Consider the following 21,158-nt stretch of genomic DNA (forward strand, 5'->3'; position numbering starts at 1 on the left):
CCATCTTCTTCCTCTATCTCTCTCTCCCAAAAACTCCATTTTATAAAAGCTCGGTTTTATAAAAGGTTCATCGAAGAGGATCGTTCTTGGTGGATACCGGTAGAGTGCTTCACACATTGAGGAGCAACTGCTAGCATTTCATTTTTATAAAGCTTCGATTCACAAGGTATGGTTACGATTCCTCAGTTTTTCCCTTTTATACATTTTTCTATATGTGCGGTATATGGTTTTTACGGAATAAATGTTATTTCACGCTTCCGCTCATCCGTAAATTCCTTCATTGGCATCAGAGCTAGGTTCTGCATATAGAGATTCATATAAAAAATTTCAGATTTTTTTATGCATGTATGGATTTATTATGATTTTTGCAAGTTTATTTGGATTTAATTATGAATTAATTCGAAATAATTTTTGCATGAGATTTTGACTACTGATCTGGGTTCTACAAGTGTTGTAGATCATCTAGATATTTTTTTCATAATTTTATGATGTGTAGATTATTTGTTAAAAAAATTTTAAAATTGTTTTAATTAAAATTCATAAAATAATTATGCATGTGAATAATTATGATTAAAATTTGCACAAGGACCCATGGCTGATTTGATAATTTTCTGCTACTGCCTGATTTAAGAAATCATATTATTTTGATTTTTATTAATTTATTAATTAAATGTTAATTAATTTATTAGTAATAAAATTAAAATAATAAATTAATAAAGAGTTATTAATAAGGGAGTAAAGGAAAAAGGGGGTTACTTCTTTTTTTTTGTAACAGTAGACAAACAGCAACGTCAGGAAGGAGAATAACAAAAAAAAAACCTGCTGCTGTTGCAACGGTCAGGTGCGGGCGCGTGAGGCGCACGCGCGGGGGGTGTTGCGCATTCCCGGAATGCGTTACACCCTGTTGCGCATTTCCGGGATGCGTTACACCCTTTAATGGCTTAAAAGGGCTGTAACGCAGTACCAGAATGCGTTACAGGGATTGTAACGCAATCCTGTAATGCGTTACAGCCCATCTGTCTTTTTAAAATTTGATTTTTGGGAGTTTCGTAACTCCGTTTTGGGCGTGCAATATATCGTTGGATTCGTTTTTCGAGACGGATCTAATGGAGTGGTCAAATATTTTTTATATAAAAGTTTTGAACTGTTTATATTCCCGAAAGTGTTTTAAAGCATGTTTTAATTGCTATAATAAATCCATACATCATTATATCAATGTGTGACATGATATTACTTGCATGCTTACTTGTTTATTTATTTTATATATGAGATATATGGCTGTGTTTACCATGCGATGATAGATTTAGGTGAACTTAAATCAATATAAGGCGTGCTCTAGAAAATCTAGAATAAGAATCGTTTCTTGCCTTGACAATAATATTATGAATACAATCATGAGATTCTTGTGTTTATGAAACACGTAATTAAATATGAATTTTCAATTTTGAGAGAAAGGATGATTCTGTCAACAACAGATTTCTATCTGTAAGAAAGGGTTATTAAGTGACGCCTCTTGACAATGCTCCACCCGATCCGGGAATCATCTGATTATCGATTGTTGATTTGAAATATTTAATTTAAAAGGAAGAATCTCTTTATAATATGATTATGATTGTAACGTAATATAATCCCTATAAAATCTAATAATATCAAGTAGTAATTGGCCAATGACACAACGGGCTTGTGTCGGTCATAGCCTTCCAACATGATAAAAAGTGGTTCTTATTTTTAAATCATTGTCGTTTCGTGCTACAGCCGAGGGCTTTGATTTCGAAATAAGAAATACTTGTCTATTACATAGAGATGTGTACATTGAATTAGAATCTAAAGGTCGTTACGTACTACAGCCGTGGGCCGTTGGAGACTGATTCAATTATACGAAATGTTGGGTTAGACTTGACTTAGAATATTGAGTTTATCGTGCTACAGCCGTGACTCAATTATTCAAGAGGCTAAAATTATATTAGGGAATAACATAAGATGTAATTGACAAGAGTTGTCTGCTTATTGAACATCACATGACGTTTCGTGCTACAACTGAGGTTGTGTAATGGAATGTAGGATCCCTATTCCCACTAGCATTATGAATGCCTAATTTTGACTTAGGGGGTGTATAAATTAGATAAACTAGTGGGAGCCACTTATGAATAAAGCCCCGATTCATATAGTGTTTTGAAATGAAATTGAATATTTGCTAAGTGTTGTTATGTGTTTATCATTTACAGATTTACTATATTTGTTATATCTTCTGCACTATCATTCCGGAGTATACTAGATGCTCACAAGTTGATTGGTCCTAATTTTGCTGACTGGCTTCGAAACTTGAGAATTGTTCTCAGGGTTGAGAAGCTGGAATATGTGCTTGACTCACCTAAGCCTACTGAACCTACTAGCGATGCACATAATGATGAACATGTTGTGTATCGTAAGTGGATAGATGATACAAATGTTGCTCAATGCATCATGCTAGCTTCCATGAACATTGAGCTACAAAAGCAACATGAGCATATGGATGCTCACACTATCCTAATGCATCTACAAGAGTTGTATGATGTGGCGGGGAGGACAGCTCGATATGAGATATCGAAGGAGCTGTTCGGTTGTAGGATGTCTGAGGGATCATCTGTGAATGACCATGTACTTAAGATGATCAATTTGATTGAACGTCTTGGATAACTTGGTTTTACCATGGATGGGGAGCTGAGCCAAGACTTGGTCTTGCAATCGCTTCCGAGTTCGTTCTCGCAGTTTGTTGTGAACTTTCACATGAATAAGTTGGATGTCAGCCTGCCTGAACTCCACAACATGTTGAAGACTGCGGAATCGAATTTTCCCCTTAAGAAGAGTTCTGTTCTTCTAATTGGTGAAGGTTCCAATCCTAAGAAAAGGAAGAGGAACCCTTCCAAGAAGAAGAACCGGTTCCACCGAAAGCTGAAGACCCCAAGAGCAAAGTTGTTTGCTTTCATTGTAACAAGGTGGGGCACTGGAAGAGGAACTGCAAGGTTTACCTTGCAGAGTTGAAGAAGAAGAAGGGGAGTGAGACTACTGCTTCTGATTCAGGTATGTTCATGATAGAAATGAATATGTCATTAAGTCAAATTTCTACTTCGGTATTAGATACCGCCTGTGGTTCTTACATCTGCAATTCGTTGCAGGGACTAAGGAGAAGTAGGACTCTTGAGGAAGAGGAGGTGATTCTACTGATGGAAAATGGAGCAAGAGTTGCTGCTGAAGATGTAGGATCATTTCATTTACATATGCCTACAGGCAGGACTATTGTTTGAAATAATTATTATTTTGTTTCCTCGATTGTAAGGAATATTATTTCTATTCCTATATTGGATTTGGATGGTTTTTCATTTTATTATTAAGAATAATGAATGTTCTATTCTTAGAGATAATATTCTTTATTGACGTGGTATTTTAAATAATGGTCTGTATGTATGTGACATAGTTTACTTCAGATTGAACAAACTAATAAAAGAAAAGGGATGATGAAAATCTCACTTTCTTTTGGCACTGCAGACTTGGTCATATTAATGAAAATAGACTGCGGACATTGCATAAGGAAGGGTTACTTGACCCCTTTTGATTTTGAATCATATCCTACATGCGAGTCTTGTCTATTGGGTAAAATGACCAAATCTCCATTTAGTGGACATGGAGAGAGGGCTACAGATTTTCTAGGATTGGTACACACAGATGTATGCGGACCAATGTCTATGCAAGCCATGGGTGGATTTTCATACTTCATTACTTTCATAGATGATCGATCTAGATTCGGATATGTGTATTTGATGAAACACAAGTCTGAAGCCTTTGAAAAGTTCAAAGAATATAAGCATGAAGTGGAGAAACAAACCAAACATAGTATTATAACTCTTCGATCAGATCGAGGTGGTGAGTACTTGAATGGAGAGTTTCTAGATTATCTCAAAGAAAATGGTATAGTCTCCCAGTGGATTCCTCCATATACTCCACAGTTGAATGGGGTATCTGAAAGGAGAAATCGAACTTTGTTAGACATGGTTCGGTCCATGATGAGCTATGCGAATCTTCCAGTATTCTTATGGGGTTATGTATTGGAAACCTCAGCATATTTACTGAATAAGGTGCCTTCCAAATCTGTTCCTCAAACTCTATATGAGATATGGAAAGAAAGGAAACCGAGTCTTAAACACGTTAAGATTTGGGGATGTCCAGCTTATGTCAAGAAAGTTGACCCAGATAAGCTGGAATCTTGATCCGTAAAATGTAATTTTGTGGGATATCCTAAAGAGATTTTGGGGTATTACTTTTACACCGATCATCGGGTATTTGTCTTCAGACATGCTACCTTCTTGGAAAAGGAGTTTATCCTTGAAGGAAACAGTAGGAGCAAAATTGAACTTGATGAAGTTCAAGAAGCACAAACTACTACGAATCAAGTGGCAACACCTGTTCAGACTGAACAACCTTCTGTGGAACAGCCCGTTTGTAGGTCAGAGAGAGTGTCTCGCCAACCTGAGAGGTAATATGGCCTTGTCATTGAGAATGACAATGAGTTGTCAATCATTGATGATGACAACCCTGTGACCTATAATGAGGCTATGAGTAGTGTTGACTCAGAGAAATGGCAAAGTGCCATGAAATCCGAAATGGAATCTATGTATACGGTATACAAAAGAAAGATTAGAGTAGATGGCCAGGTGGAGACCTTTAAAGTCAGGCTTGTGGCAAAAGGATTCAAACAAAGGCAATGGATTGACTTTGATGAAATCTTTTACCTGTAGCCCTGTTAAAATCAGTTCGGATTTTGCTTCCGATTGCTGCTTACTACGACTATGAGATCTGGCAAATGGACGTGAAAACGGCCTTCCTCAATGGGAAACTTGAAGAGGAAGTGTATTTGACACAGCCAGTCCGTTTTGATGAGACAATCAAAGAGTTTGGTTTTATCAAAAACGTAGATGAACCATGTGTCTACAAAAGGGTTAGTGGGAGCGCGGTAACATTTCTTGTATTGTATTGAAAGAGAGTTGACACACATAACAACATAGCAGACCCACTCACAAAGCCACTTTCTGAAAGTCACTTTGATCGTCATAAAGACAAGATGGGTATTAGATACCAGAGTGATTGGCTTTAGTACAAGTGGGATATTGAAAGAGATATGTCCTAAGCCCAATCACCTATGAGGATTTAGGAATAACTTTTATGTAATCTGTTTTGATTTCATTGATATTAATAAAAGACTTGTTTTATTTTTATTACGGGCTCTATCTATTTAAGTGTTTAAATAAGATATACCATAGTTTAGAGTAAAGCTTTTTATGGATTATAATGAGATCATAATAGTGAGACCTAAAAGATGATAACTCTAAACTTAAATAGTTCCTGGTCATAGGATTACTAACTGGTAATTAATAATCTGCAAAGATTGGTACATACTATGCTTGCTCCCTTCAGGAGGATGTCTGTTCTCATAGGCATTTGTGTGGTGACACTATAGCTAGTATGTAGGTGCTTATTAGGGAATAAGTTCACTGAACATGACTCGATAAGTTGAACAACTAATGGAGATTACTCACGTGTCAATAGTTATTCACTGAGTGATAGTTGTACAAGTGTCCTTAGACTTGAGATCATTAAAGGTATCTTATATATAATGAAATGTGCTTTGGTTTAGTCCTTAGTCTCAAGGACATCCATTAGGTATATTCTGGGCATAGGGATTTGTGTATAGAGATAGTTAACGTCAATAGAGGATCTACCCCTTCCAGTATAGGAAGAGAATATTCTATGTTATTCTTAGTATACGAGTTCTGGAATCTCTGGCTAGAGTGTATGAAATTAGAAAGGAGTTTCTAATTTGCATTAATATGAACTTTGCATTATGAATAAGAAATCATATGATTAAATTTGATAGGCTAGACACGAGATCCATGCCTTGTATTTATTCGGGATATTATAAGGGTAGAAGGAATTCATTGTACGGTAACTAGTCACTGACAGGTTCTTGATATTCTAAGTAGTGAATTCATATTATCCGGATAGTCGCGATATGTTGAGAAGCATCACTCACGATGTAGAATAAATATAATTAATTAGTTAATTATATTTAGTGAATTTTAGTATTCATGTAAATAATTAATAAAAGTTTATTATTATTTATTTCTACTACCGGCATAATATTGAACCTACAGGGTCACACCATAAAAGAATATTTTCTTTGATGAAATAATTAGAGAGAGAATTATTTTCTAAATAGTTAAGAAAAAGAAATAATGATTAAAAAGTTTTAATTATTATTAAAGCATTTTATGAAGATAAAATGTGGGGGTTAATATATATAAAGATATATTATAAAACCCTAGGAGAGCCTTATAAATAGAATGAGATGGATGGCTCATTTAACACACACATAATTTTGGTTTTGTGAAAACCCTAGCCTCCATCTTCTTCCTCTCTCTCTCTCTCCCAAAAACTCCATTTTATAAAAGCTCGGTTTTATAAAAGGTTCATCGAAGAGGATCGTTCTTGATGGATACCGGTAGAGTGCTTCACACATTGAGGAGCAACTGCTAGCATTCCATTTTTATAAAGCTTCGATTCACAAGGTATGGTTACGATTCCTCAGTTTTTCCCTTTTATACGTTTTTCTATATGTGCGGTATATGGTTTTTACGGAATAAATGTTATTTCACGCTTCCGCTCATCCGTAAATTCCTTCAGTTCACGCTCGAGCTGCTTCTTCAAAATTTCTTCTTTGTTCAAGGACTCAGTTCATTCCTCCTTGGCAATCTTACACTTAATTCTTAACTTTTTAAAATCAATGAACTGAGACTCAAGCACATTATTTCTCTCACTCAAAAATAAATTGTTTTCTTTGATTTTAGCATTTTCTTTAGTAAGAGACTTAAGTTAACACGCAAATGATATAACTCTGTAGACATGTCATTTATGGCAACATTACACTCAGCTTTAGATAAATGTGCAAGGTTTGTAGTAATGACCTGATTACTTGAAGAACTTGTTTCTGTTTCATCAGACTTGGCCATTAGGGCTAGATTGACATAGCTGACATCTTCATCTTCATCCAGACCATCTGTTGCCCAGTCATTTTCTTGTGTTATGAAAGCCCTTTCCCTTTGTTTGAGCAGTTCAAAGTATTTTTGCTTATAATCCACAGGCTCAAACTTTCTTTTGCTGGAATCTGACTTTTTACACTCACTGGCAAAATGCCCTGCCAAGCCACATTTGAAACATTTAAATTTTGATTTATCCACCATATTTCTATTTGGCTTGGCTGCTCTGAAGTTCTTCTTGAACTTGAGCTTGGAAAATCTCCTGGAAAGAAATACTAGGTGTTCATCAATGTCCTCCATGTCATCTTGGCTCAAAGAATCTTCACTCTCTACTGCAAGCCCCTTGCCCTTGTTCTCACAGACCCTTGAAGTTGATTCAACAGCTTCCATCTTCATCTCCTTCTCTTTTTCCAGCTCAACTACTAATGCAATGGATCCTCCTTTCTTCTTTCCTCTCTCCATCCTCTCATCTTGCTCTATTTCAAGCTCATAAGTTTTCAGGATGCCATACAGTCTCTCCAAAGTAAACTCCTTATAATCTTGTGAGTTTTTTAATGAGACTGTCATTGGTTTCCATTCCTTTGGAAGAGATCTAAGGATTTTCAGATTGTAGTCTTTTTTCTGATAGATCCTTCCATGCAACTTTAGAGCATTTAGTAGTTTTTGAAACCTACTAAAAATGTCGGTGAGAGACTCACTTTCTTCATTATAAAAATGCTCATATTTCTGAATCAAGAGCTGCATCTTGTTTTCTCTAACTTGCTCAGTACCATCACAGTTGATCTGTATTGTATCCCAAACATCCTTGGCAGTTTTGCAGTTTATAATGTTATCAAACGTCTCCATCAACTCCATTAAACAGGATGTTCATGGCCTTTTTATCCTTCCTGACTTGTTCAATGTCAAGATCAGACCATTCATGCCTTGGCTTGGGGACTGATGGCTCGTTTCCTGTTGCAGCTCTCATTGGAACATGAGGGCCTCTTTCTATGAAGTCAACATAGGCCTCATCTTGAGAAAGCAAATGAAGATGCATCTTTACCTTCCAATGATGGTAATTATCTTTATCCAGAAAAGGGATCTTGACTCCAACATCCTTCTTGTTCATCTTGTTGTATTGTTTTGATCTTTAAACTCTTTGTAAGTTAAGAGTTTGCTCTGATACCAATTGTTAGTCCCTTAACAATATAACAAGAATTACAGAAGGGGGGTTGAATGGAATTCTTGAAACTTTTTCTTGAATAAAAATGTTCTAACTCATATATATATATATATATATAGTGTGAATTGATTAGCAGAATGCGGAATAAAGACTTAAGTGAATCAAAATACAAGTAATTAAAAACAAGAGTCTTTAAAAAACTTTCTGGTGGATTTGAATGATTCCACCAGAGATATATATTATATATCGAGAGAACCCTGTGTGCAAAATGCTCACAGTTGCTTACAACAACTAAGATAACAGAGAAATGCTAAAAATTATGCTTACAAATGTTTCTCTACTTTTCTGCTTAGATCGATGGTTTCTTAGTTACTACTTCTTGGTTTATATATCACCATGATTACAAAGTAATAAGACAGGATAATAAAACAAAACTATCTAGTCTATTATAATGCTACTTCATTACTATATTCCAGCATCTTTGAATATCTTCATAATAGCATGGAAATGGCAATGCTTCTTTGTTCTCAAAAACCCAGTTGAATAGGCTACCACATTCCATTTGCATCCACTCGACGCATGTGACTGTGTTGTCATTGTCAACAGATGTTTGAATCTTTATCCGTCGGGTTCATGATCATCCGTCGAGTTATTGATCATCCGTCGGGTTGTCTAGATGATCACCCGTCGACTTCATCATAGTTTATCCATCGGTAGCAATCTGGCACTTGACTTCATTTCATTTATGCAGAATTACAAGACATCATCTATGTACAATTAATCAACCTATTCTGCATATCTAGTTAAATTCAACATGAATTGAATATTACTTACAGAATCTATACAATGGTGTATGCAGAAATGTGCTACAGACTTATTGTTACATAAGCTACTCACTCGATGGATAATAAGTCATCATCTGTCGGGACTATAATGAGTCATCCGTCGGGACTATAAATCTTATCCGTCGAGTGCTACATAATTTCACTAAGTAAAATCTACCAAGGTGTTTTGTTCATGAAATCATCAAGTACACAACATATACACAACATAAGGTCATAAGCCATAACCATCCACCAGGCTCAATTAACACATAAGAACATGTTAAAATACATAATATGATCTTAACATATCTTACCCATCATGATCTAATCACAAAAACCAAATATGGCGAAAATCAAAAAATTCGAAATTAAATCTTATAACATTAAATCGCAGATTACAGGGCCTAAACGACGTCAAATGCCTTATAGATCAGTCGATGATAGCATAAGCTATCTGTTTCGTTCAGACGATCGATTTCATATGAAATAGCGTATTCGTTAGCCAAAATCGGACACCTGACCCCCAGATTTCAGCAAATATACGATTCATATTATAAGAACAAACATTATTCATGTATATATCAGTATATATACAGATTATATAATCATCATATGATTATACAACTGTCATTAATATGATATATTCAAAACTATACATATATATATATATATATAAACATAACAACATGCAAAATATACAAAATCGCATACACAATAGTCATGGAAGATTGTATACATGCTATCATCATAAAACCAATAAACACATAAACGAATTAAACACTTTTCGCAAGTAGCTCTGATGCAACTTAAGGGTTTCGAGGACATAAACGCAACAGAAACAGTAATTAAAAATGTGAAAAATCAAAATTTTCGAAACCCACCGCAGAATACATGTGAAAAACAGATATTTAATTCATATATCAGATTGTTTACCTGAAGAAGCTTTACAAATTGGTTGAATAATGGATATCCAAAGAATGTTCAATCACCACGCATCCCGCTCTCGCGATCTACGCTCTATCGGTATCCACACGAATGCTTGAACTCAAGAATTGGATGTGTACTAGCACAAACTCGTTTCTTCTTGATCTCTCCATCTTCTCTCTTGGTGGCTAGGATTTTAGTAAAAGTCTTGCCCCCAAAATCAGCCACACAAGAGATATTATGTAGAGAGTAGAAAATGAATTATAACTTTTAGCTAATTAGGAGTTATTATTAATTCGAAATTCCTATTTATATAATAATTAGGTTACACTTAATTATTTAACAACTGAATTTCATGATTTATATTAGTAAATTTGAATATCATTATTTATCTAATTAATTAAGTCATACTTAATTAATATTATAAATAATTTGAATTACTTTAATATAATTTAAATCCAAATTAAATTAAATAATCCTTCAAGCATTCTTTGTGTGTGACCCTATAGGTTATTATTAAATTGGCAACGAATTTTAATCTAATTTAAAATCGTAAACAATGAGCGGCATCTAGTAATACATCATTGCTACCCAAGTAATCATAATTCAATCGGTGATCGATTTAACCTTTCGTGAATAATGTATAATGTAATATAATTTATTTAACCACATATTATAGATTAAACTAGAGGCATGTAATGTGTTATCCTCATCAATATTTAACCCAGGTTTCCTTAATCAATGACTAGACTATCATATCAAATCAACATTTGAGCGTGACCACGCAATTCATACTCTAGCTCACACAAGAGGCCAATAATATCACTCCTAAAATTAGGAGGGTTAAATCCTTTCTAGATCATTCATATTTCTCATACGATCGATAATATACCCGAAATACACTTGTATCATTACCCGGTCAAAGGTAACTTTTAATGTAATCAAAGTACATTAATTCTCGTATGAAAATATAATGATTTCAAGTCTAAGGACCATTACATCATTATCACAGTGAGAATTACTTATGACACAACATACATGTTATTCCCTAACAATACAATAAGAATTACAGAAGGGGGGGGGGGTTGAATGTAATTCTGGCTCCTTTTCTTGATTTTAAAATGTTCTAACTTAATACATATAACAATGTTTGATTTGCTAAAGTGCGGAATAGAAAGATAATTGAAATCAACACACTAAGTAATAAAACACAAGGCTTTAAAACATTCTGGTGGATTTGAATGTATCCACCAGATATATATATATATATATATATATATATATATATATATATATATATATATATCAGAATGAGAACTCTGTGAAGCTTTGAAAAGCTCACAGCTGCTTTACAAGTAGAACAAACAAACTACACAGAAATTCTTACAGAATACAGCTTGATATATTTCTCTGGAAAATGTATTTGCTTAGTTAAATGTTCTACTCTATACACTTGGTTTATAAATCACCCAGTTTACATGACAGTAGGACAAGATAATAAAATAAAACATATCTAGTCTAACTCCGTGCTATTTCACTACTCTATTCCAGCATCTTTGAATATCTTCACATTTGCATGTAAATGGTAATGCTTCTTTGTTCTCATAATCCTGCTTAAAAGGCTGCCACATTCCTTTTGCAAACACCCAATGCATGTGACTATGTTGTCACTATCAACAGCTATTTTGAATTTGATCATCCGTCGGGACTATGTTTGTCATCCGTCGGGAGTCTTGATGATTATCTGTAGGGAGCTTTGTTGATCATCCGTCGGGAGTCTTGTAGATCATCTGTCGGGAGTTTATCTGCCACTTGACTCTATTTCACTTATACAGAATTACAAGACATCCCATATTTACAATTAGTCAACCTATTCTGCATATCAATCTAGTAGTCAACATGACTTAGAGAACCCTACACAACCTATCAGACTAAAATATGTTGTTTGCAGAAATGTGCTACAATACTTATTTGTTATATAAGCTACACTCTCGATGGATGTCAAATTATCATCCGTCGGGACTATAAAGTTTATCCGTCGGGACTATATTAGATCATCCATCGAGAGCTACAAATTTCAGTAAGTTAAATCTATTAAGGTGTTTCGTTTAACTTATCATCAAGTTCACAACATATTCCTAACAATCTCCTCCAATTTATGTCTACTGGAATTGTAGCCATAAATTAAGAGAAACTTGATGATAACAAAACACCCTAAAAATACAGATTAAAAAGTAGTAGATAAAACTGATAAGTGCTACAAAATTTATTGAAAATTGAATAAAGCAAAGTGTACAAAGAGTTCTCACAATCATTTTCAAGGTGCTCCTCTAATTTGAGCAGATGATTCTATTTCCTTGATTGTCTGGATTTCTTCCCAAGCTTCCTGTTGTTTTCTTCTATTTGATTCTGGAGTTGACTGTGGAATTGAAGTTCATCAGCTTCAGATAGATCCAACATTTCTTGTATTTCCAATAGAGTCTCATTGCTAGAGATACTCAATTGTTCATCCAGTCTGAAGAATCTTCTAAATCCCTTATCATCCATGAATTTCATCAGCCACAAAGGCCTCAAATGCACTATATTTCATGTGAAGGGAATTGATAGAGTCTTTGGGAGTGCATCTCTGGTTCTATTGCTCCTTAGATCTTCTATTTTCTTTAGGACTATTCTCCTTGCAGTCACATTAAATCCAAAGTTTTTCTTGAAGGATGAATAGACATTTATCAGTATAGATTGGCTTTCTTGAAGAATCATGTGAAGTGGCCATGTGATTTCTTTCCCTCCCTTGTACTTGAACACTAGCCTTTCAGGAAGATGTCTATGAGCATCAATCCCTCTTACTTTTTCCAATTCATCCAAGTAGAGGTTTATTTCAGAAAACTTCTTGATGTCACAGATGTATAAGAGATCCTCCTTGTTGACTGTGGGTTGAGATTTGGTTATGGTCTTGGATCTAAGAGTCACATGCTTCACTTTCTTGGTTGCTCTAAGCTTTGGCTTGTTGAAGATAGGTAAGTTGAATTCAGGAATTGATAAACTTTCCCAGTCAATTGGCTCATCCTTGGGAATAATAGGCTCACCATGAAAGTTCTTTATTGGATCCACCTTGAATTCCTCATGCACCACTGAGGGCATGGATGTTTGAGTTGATGTTGTAGACTTTTTGGGAATGTAGTCCTCCATTTCCTCATCACTAAAGTCCAATTTTCTTTTAGAGTGAAGCTTGTACCTGAACTTTCTTTTCTGCGGAGGTTCATTTTGCATTTGTTGATCTTGAGCTTCAGTAATCATATGTGGTTTTTCAGAAATCTCAGTTGTAGATTTGACAACTTGAATTTTGGCCAAGATAGCAGCTTACTTCTTCTTTTGTTTGAGCTTCTTAGCATCTAGAGAAGCCTGCTTCTTTTCCATTCCTGTAAATTTTGGAAATTCTCTTCTTTTGAACTGAATCAGATGGATCCTTGTAAAATGCAATTGACCTTGCCAACAACTTCTTTTCATCTGGCCTAGGTGTCTCAAACATAAGATCCATAGGATTTTTGTCTGAGAGCTTTGAATAGTTCCTTTTAGGCTTCAAAATTAGATTACCTTTTGGAGATTTAATGCATGAAGTTTGGCCTTTTTCCAAGTTGCCTAGACTTATTTTATGCACTGAGATATGTTTGACTTGAGAATGGTGATGAAAAGTCTTGTCTGGTTTCTGTAGCTGACCAAATTTCTTCTAAATATCTGCATCAATCTTCTTCCATTTTTCATCTAGTTCATTCTCAACAGCTGCAACATCAAGCATCTTTGGATTTGTCTTTGAATCAAGTTTAGCAGTTGCTATTTGGATCAGATCAATGTTGTCTAATACTGGTGGCTTTAGCGGAGTAATTTCTGGAACAATTACTTGACTGATTTGAACATTTACCATATGCTCCCCCTCACTGGTTGGCTCTGCTTGATTGACTTGGATTGTTGATTCTTTCTCCCCCTTTTTGTTATCATCGAGTAGAGTGGAGGTAGAAGTTTGTGTAGCCACCAGCTTTTGCAGCAACTGAGTTTGTTGTGCTTGATGAAGATGAATAGCTGTTAGAGAGGCTTCTACTGTTTGCAGTCTAGTGTCCAAAGACTCCACTTTGGTTGTAAGATTAGAATTTCTCCTCAACTGTCTATTAATGTCCAACATTGTTGTATTTGGAAATGTAGCATCCAATCTTTCAGAGACACTCTTCTTGACTTGGTCAATCTCTGTCTTGATTGAATTGACATATTGGTTGTGTTGAAGAGCTTGGATTTGATGTAGTTGCAAAGAGTTGAGATGTGCCTGTTAAAGCTTCTTCGTGCTAGCATTGGTAGTAGCTTGAATAGCATTGTGTGTGTGTTGGATGATGTGAAAAAGAGTTGTCTTGAAATGCTGCTCATCACACTCTTTAGAAAATACCCAAGGAGGAATGTTTGATCTAGAGCTAGGGCCTGCTTCTCCCCCTATGTCCATGAACTCTTCACCATCATCACCATCATCTCTAAAAAAGTCTTCAGACTTACCAGTACGATAGTCAACATCATCACCAGCTCTAGGTGGCATGGCTGTGGTGTCATCCTTTGCTCTTTGCATTGATTCAGTTGTATGTACCAAGTTAAGCATTTTTTCTGCATTTTTATTGCCCTGTCCAGCCAAAAGTTGATATGTTAGAACCGGATGAGTAAATGTCTCAGCATCCAAAGAGATGGAATCTATGATAGCTTGATCATGCTGAAGTAGTTTCTCTCTGTCTGCATCATTGACATCCATTGACTCACAAGCAATGGTGTCCACCCTTATAACTCATGTACCTGCATTTCTCTTATGATCTCTCTTTTGTTGCATCAAGGGCTCTCCTTGGCTCACCACCCTCACACCCTCACCTTCACCTTCTAAGGTGGAACTCCTCTCACTTTCTTTTGTCAGGCTAGAAAAAATAGCCTGCATTTGGTCACTCCTTTCCTCTCCTTTTGCCTGGCAACAACCCAGCCTCTCACTCATTTCACTCCCTTCCCTCAATCCTAAGAGTGATTGTACAACTACTAACTCATCTACACTTGTCACAATTGTTGAATTTTCAGTGTATGTAGAGAGTACCGACAGATGAGGAACATCCATCGGGATAGTAGTTAGGCTAGCCGACGGATGACTGCTGTTAGGCACATCCGTCAGGATACAATCACTAACCGAAGGATGAAAAATATCCACCGAAATAGAAGAAATGAATGAGTTTGGAGTGGAGATTATTGTAGACTCTGTGCATATTGATGAAAATTTAGGCACAAATGTCTCAATATCACCTGAAAGAATTGGCAAGTAAGCCAACAAATCATCTAAAAGATGATGCTCACTTGCACTAGATTTTGGCTTCCCCAACAGAGTTAAAGAAGGGGAATCAGGAATTGATGTGTTAATCATATCCACATCCAGATAATTTGTAGGAGAGTTTGGTGTTTGAGGTGCTTCTATCACAAAATATTTTGGTTGTGACTCCACATTTATTGGAGCCACATCAAGCTGAATTTGAGATGGTGCAGTGACTGAGTCTTTAACTCCAATTTGCACTGTGTGTGTTCCTTGTGCATCCCCAAGGATTTTAGATCTCTTCTTTCTGGCATAGGTTTGAGGTGAACTTGTGTCCCTTACCCTCTTGGCCTGTGCTCCTGGTTGGGAGCTTGTTTCAATAGCAACATCCTTTTGGGAGGATGAAACTAGAATTGTGCTAATTTCCTTATTAACTACCACAGTTTGTTGGGAAACTGTGGTGTGGCTAGGTTTGGGTACACTTTCCTCACCAACCTTATCCTTAGGGTTTCTTTGATTTTCACCCTATCCCTCACCCAACTCACTACCCTGCACACTCCCCTATTTAGGTTTGGTAGATTTTGCAACTAGTTTCTTTTGAGAGAAACCAGAGGGGGCTTTCTTTGTTTTGGATTTTGAATATTTTATTTTGGTAGCTTGGGTAGGCATCTGTTGGGTCATTGACACAGATGCCATGTCTTCACTTAAAGGCAAAGAAATTTGTGAGGTTGGAAGAGTAGTGACAGTGGTTCTTACCTCACTTACCTGCGGGCCCTCCATGATTGGGAAGTAGAAGAGGGGCACCTCTTTGTGGTGACTTACTCTGTTGAGATCTGCAATGATTCTTCTTTCTTGAACCCAACAATTCAGTTTGTTGGTTGGGTTCTTAATAATAATATTCTTTATAAGATGGTTAGCAAGCATCATAAAGAATCTAGCATAATAAACACTTTTACCTCTCTTATTAACTTCCCCTAATTTATAGCCTAATTCAAACATAACCATGTCACTGAAATTATGATAATTATCAGTAACTAACATATAAAGCATGTTAAGCATGGCAGTATTGACAGAATCAAAATTACTTACCTTACCAGAAAATACCTTGGTAACTACATCACACAGATAACTCCATTCTTTTTTAAGACCTAGCCTCCTAATCTCACTTAACTTAGAGGTAGGGAGTGCATAGCTAACAAAATTAAGCATGGTAACTAAATTAGCATCTGTTTGTAGAACAGTAGTAGTGTTTTTAGGAATCTTAAAGCATGTTTGAATTATGTCACTGTTAATGCAGAATTGCTTACCTTTGAGAGTGAAAGATATAATTTTGTATGTAGACTGGTACACAGCAGTTGTCCATATCTCCTCCACAACTTCACAGTAGATTGTGGGTGATTCCAGCATAGCATAACTGAGTTTGCAACCTTTCACAAAATCCATCATTTTGTGAAAATCTTCAGATTGTGGAATTTCCTTGTTCACAAGAGCTACGAAGTTGTTCTTTTCATAGATGAATCCAGACTGAGACATGATTTTGACTACTGGTGCCATTGTTAAAGTACGGGAATTTGCATAGAGAGAGAGTATTTGGTTTGGAGAAGAAGAGAGTTAGAGCAATTGATTTGAGAATGATAAAAGAAAAGAATGAAAATGAATTTTGCTTTTATACCTTCTCAAAAATAAACTGTCAAAAGTAATAAAGTAAAATAAATTAACCAAACAAAATAGCCCAAAATAGCCATTTAAAATAAATAAACTGTCAAAATTCTGTCAATTATCCGTCGTGTTATACTTACAGACTGTTGTAAAAGACATGACTGTACTTTAACAAGACTAAGACATTTTGTCAACCCTAAGTAAGTTGTATTGTTATCTTAATCTGTATTTTGTACTTGTAACATTTAAAGTCTGTAAAAATGTCAAAGGAGCAGACTGGAGCCTTTTTCTATAAACAGTGTCAATCCTAAGAATTCTATCTGGAAGAAGATTAAGATCATGCCTAAGAAGAATTATAAAGAAGCTTGGAGTTGAATAAATCTGTTTTAGGAAAAATACTCTAAGTCAAGATATCTACAAGTCACATATTTAATGTTATAAAAAGTCATTCGAGAACTCTAGAATGGCTTATCGAGAAGTCAGGAAAGCTACTAGAGAACTAAGAGATATCGACAAGCCAAATTGAAGACATGAAGATCGGAGATATCGACAAGTCATTTCTTCACTAGAGAACTCGGAGTTATCGACAAGTCTACATTCATTAGATAACTCTGAGTTATCGATAAGTCAAGTTCCACTAGAGAACTCAGAGATATCGACAAGCCAAATTGAAGACATGAAGATTGGAGATATCGATAAGTCATTTCCTCACTAGAGAACTCAGAGTTATCGACAAATCTAAATTCATGAGAGAACTCTGAGTTATCGATAAGTCAAGTTCCACTAGAGAACTCAGTGATATCGATAAGTCAAAATTCACTAGAGAACTCAGAGATATCGACAAGATCACTAGATACTCTGAGATATTGACAAGTTAATTTGAATAGAGAACTATGAGATATCGACAAGTCAAGAAGACATTAGAGAACTAAGAGTTATCGATAAGTCTAAGTGAAGATGTGAAGACTAGAGATCTCGACAAGCCAAAATTCTCTTATAGAGAACTGAAGACCTCTTCAAGCCAAACTAAATATGGAGTACTAGAGATCTCGATAAGCCAATATACTTATCGAGATGTCAAATGTTCTATAGACCTAAACTGGAGATCTCGAGGTACAATCTCAAAGTACAAAGTTGCAGATCAGTTCAATATTCGAGATAAACAATCAACAAACAATCCAACAGCTGGATTGACAAGTCTACAAAAAGCAGCTTGAAGAATGTGCAAGATCAATGGTGAAGATTAACTGACAAAGGAAGATCAAAGTGAACACCAGATGCTAAAGATATGCTAATCCAGAAAATCTCCTTAGATAGTAGCTTGCAATTAATATTGATTGAGGCACTTGACAATGTGATGTACAACAACATTGTCAATTGTGACACTGCCAAGCAAATATGGGAAAAGATTGAGATACTCTGTGAAGGAACTGAAGAAGTTAGGTCGAACCAAAGAAGAATACTGATTTCACAGTATGAGGGTTTTATGGCAAAGCCAAAGGAAAGTATTACTGATGTGTTTGAAAGGTTTAACAAGCTGATAAATGATTTGCAGCTGAAGAAGTGAACCTGAAGTTCTTGCTTACTCTTCCTGATCATTTGGAACAAAAAATCTCAGCAATCAGGGAAGGAAGAGACTTAAGTAGGATAACACTGGAAGTTCTATATGGAATTCTCAAAACATATGAACTTGAAATGAATCAGAGAAAATCATTGAGATCTGACCAAGGACATGTTGTAGATGGTTCAAGTGCTTTAATTGTCAATGAAAGCCAAACATCAACTGATGAGTCAATATTTCAAATACCAGTTGCCTCAACAAGTGAACAAATAACAAATGATTCACAAGAACAAGTCATTCTGGAATTAGAAAAAGATGAGTTCTACACTCTTGAAGAACTGGATGAGCCAGATCAGTCAATGGCCTATTTGGCTAGAAAATTCTCTAATATTCGAGTAAAGAAGCCAAGATACTTCAGGATTAAAGGACAGACTTTCAATAAAGACAACAGCTGGAAAGAAAAAGGAAAGTATAATTCTGATAGCAAGAATGGCTACAGAAATGGATCTGTTGACATATCTAATATAAGATGCTTCAATTGTGATGAACAAGGCCACTTTGCTACAGAATGCAGGAACCCCAAGAAAGCAAAGAAAGACAAGGATTATCTTGAACTTGAAGCAAAGTATGAAGCTCTTCTAAGGAAACAACAAAGCAAAGCTTATATTGCATAGGGTAAAAGTTGGGATGACTCTGAGAATGATGAAGATGAAGAATTTGGTAATTATGCATTCATGGCCCTGGAGCAAGGAGAATCATCCTCAGCTAAATCATAGACACCAACTCTTACAACTATTGATTTAAATATAAATCAATATAAGGAAACTGTTGAAAAGATGAGCACATAAATGTTTCACATTCACACAAGCATGGTTGCTGCTAATGAAGAAGTTAGCAAATTAACAAAGATAAATGAGATGCTTGAAAGTGAGAAGCAAGAAACTGAATTGCTGTTGGTGGAGCTTGAAGCTTTAAAACAAGAAAATACTTATCTAAAGAATAAGCTCAAGTGTGCAAATGAAATTGAAGCAGTGCTAAAGAAGAAGCTGGAAAAGAATGAAATGAAGATGAAATTTTTCAGAAATGCATCTGAACTGGTCGGACAGTATCATGAGAAGAATAAGCCATGTGAAAACATTGCTATTGAACTTGACTATGATGCCATGAATGACAAAAAGAAGACTGTAGGTGACAAGGGGAAAGCAAAGAAAACTAAGAATGCTCCAACCTTTTTGAAAGAGCTTAATGCACCTATATTCAAAGCGTGTGAAGTCAACTTCAGTGAAGAAGAACTGATTATCAAGCAAGAAATTATTGATGAAGATAAAGAGAAGAAAACTGAAGAATCAGTTCAGTCTTCCAATACTGAAGAGAAGCTCATGAACAAACAAAGTCCCAAGACTCCTGTTAAAGAAACCAAAACTGAAGATGCAAGAAAGAAAAGGAAAAATAGAATTAGGAAAATAGGGATAAACAAAAGCAATAATTTTGCTTATGTTGCAAATCCTCCTAGAAAGAAGTGTGAAAAATGTGGCTCTGCAAATCATCTAACTCACCTTTGTAAAAAGGTTGTTAGAAAGCCAACTGAAGGAACTTGCAAATACAATGAAGTAGAATCAAATGATCCCTATTCATTCTGTGACAAGTTTGACTACATTCCTTGCAACTTGAAAGTAATGAAGAGTTGCCACAAACTGAGAGTAGACCTTAAAGAAACAAGAAATGAGTCCACATCAGAAGAAAAACATGCACAACAGACACTGAATTCTATTCTTTCTAATATAACTCATTCTGCTTCTGCTGAACAAGTTACTAAGAAGAAACTACCCAACACTGCTTGGGTTTCCAAACACACTTAAGACTCATTGTGTGCAGGGCATAGTGTAGAGAGTCATCTGGATCATAGACAGTGAATGTTCCAGGCATATGACAGGTGATAAGGCCCTGCTATCACATCTTGAGAAGAAAGCTGGCTCTTTGGTGACCTTTGGAGACAACAATAAAGGATTCACAATGGGATATGGAAAGATTGTTTCTGAAAATGTTATCTTTGATGATGTAGCACTGGTAGCTGGTCTTGAAGTGAATCTTCTCAGAGTTAGCAAATTTGCTGACAAAGGCCTTAAGTCTTACTCAACAAAGAAGAATGCACTATTATCAGTAAGAAAACCGGTGAAGTTGCTCCAAAAGAAGCAAGGAAAGGAAGCTTGTTTGTTGCAGATTTTGACTCAACAAATAAGGATGGTGTTTGTTGCTTCTACACCAAGGCATGAGAAGAAGTAAACAAGCTATGGCATAAAAATCTGTCTTACTTGAATTTCAAGAAAATTAACACCTTGTCAAAAAGGAGTTAGTAAGAGACATGCCTAAGCTGGAGTTTGCTCAAGTTGAAATTTATGTAGTCTGTCAGAAAAGAAAAATGAAGAAACTACTCAACAGGAAAATCATGAAAATGGAAGCTCATCTCATACACCTGAATTTAATTGCACAAACTCAGGGGGAGAAAGAAGATCTTCAAATACTTGAAGGAAACTCCAAACTTGGGATTATGGTATCCTAAGGGAACTGGTTTTGAAGCTGTTGGTTACACAGATGTAGATTTTACTGGATGCAGGTTTGATAGAAAGAGTACTTGTGAAAGCTGTCA

The 21,158-nt window shown here is 35.7% G+C and overlaps 1 protein-coding gene across 1 annotated transcript in view; it reads left to right on the plus strand.

Annotated features, from left to right (window-relative positions):
- Positions 1–1,201: 1,201 nt before the first annotated feature.
- Positions 1,202–21,158, plus strand: part of LOC141687030 (uncharacterized) — a 76,366-nt gene continuing 56,409 nt past the window's right edge. Inside the window, exon 1 of the mRNA XM_074492167.1 lies at positions 1,202–1,206. The gene's annotated coding sequence lies outside the window, so the exon portion shown is untranslated. The remainder of the gene's footprint in view (positions 1,207–21,158) is intronic.

The sequence above is a fragment of the Apium graveolens genome, chromosome 9, assembly GCF_009905375.1.
Source record: "Apium graveolens cultivar Ventura chromosome 9, ASM990537v1, whole genome shotgun sequence".
Taxonomy (NCBI): Eukaryota; Viridiplantae; Streptophyta; class Magnoliopsida; order Apiales; family Apiaceae; genus Apium; species Apium graveolens.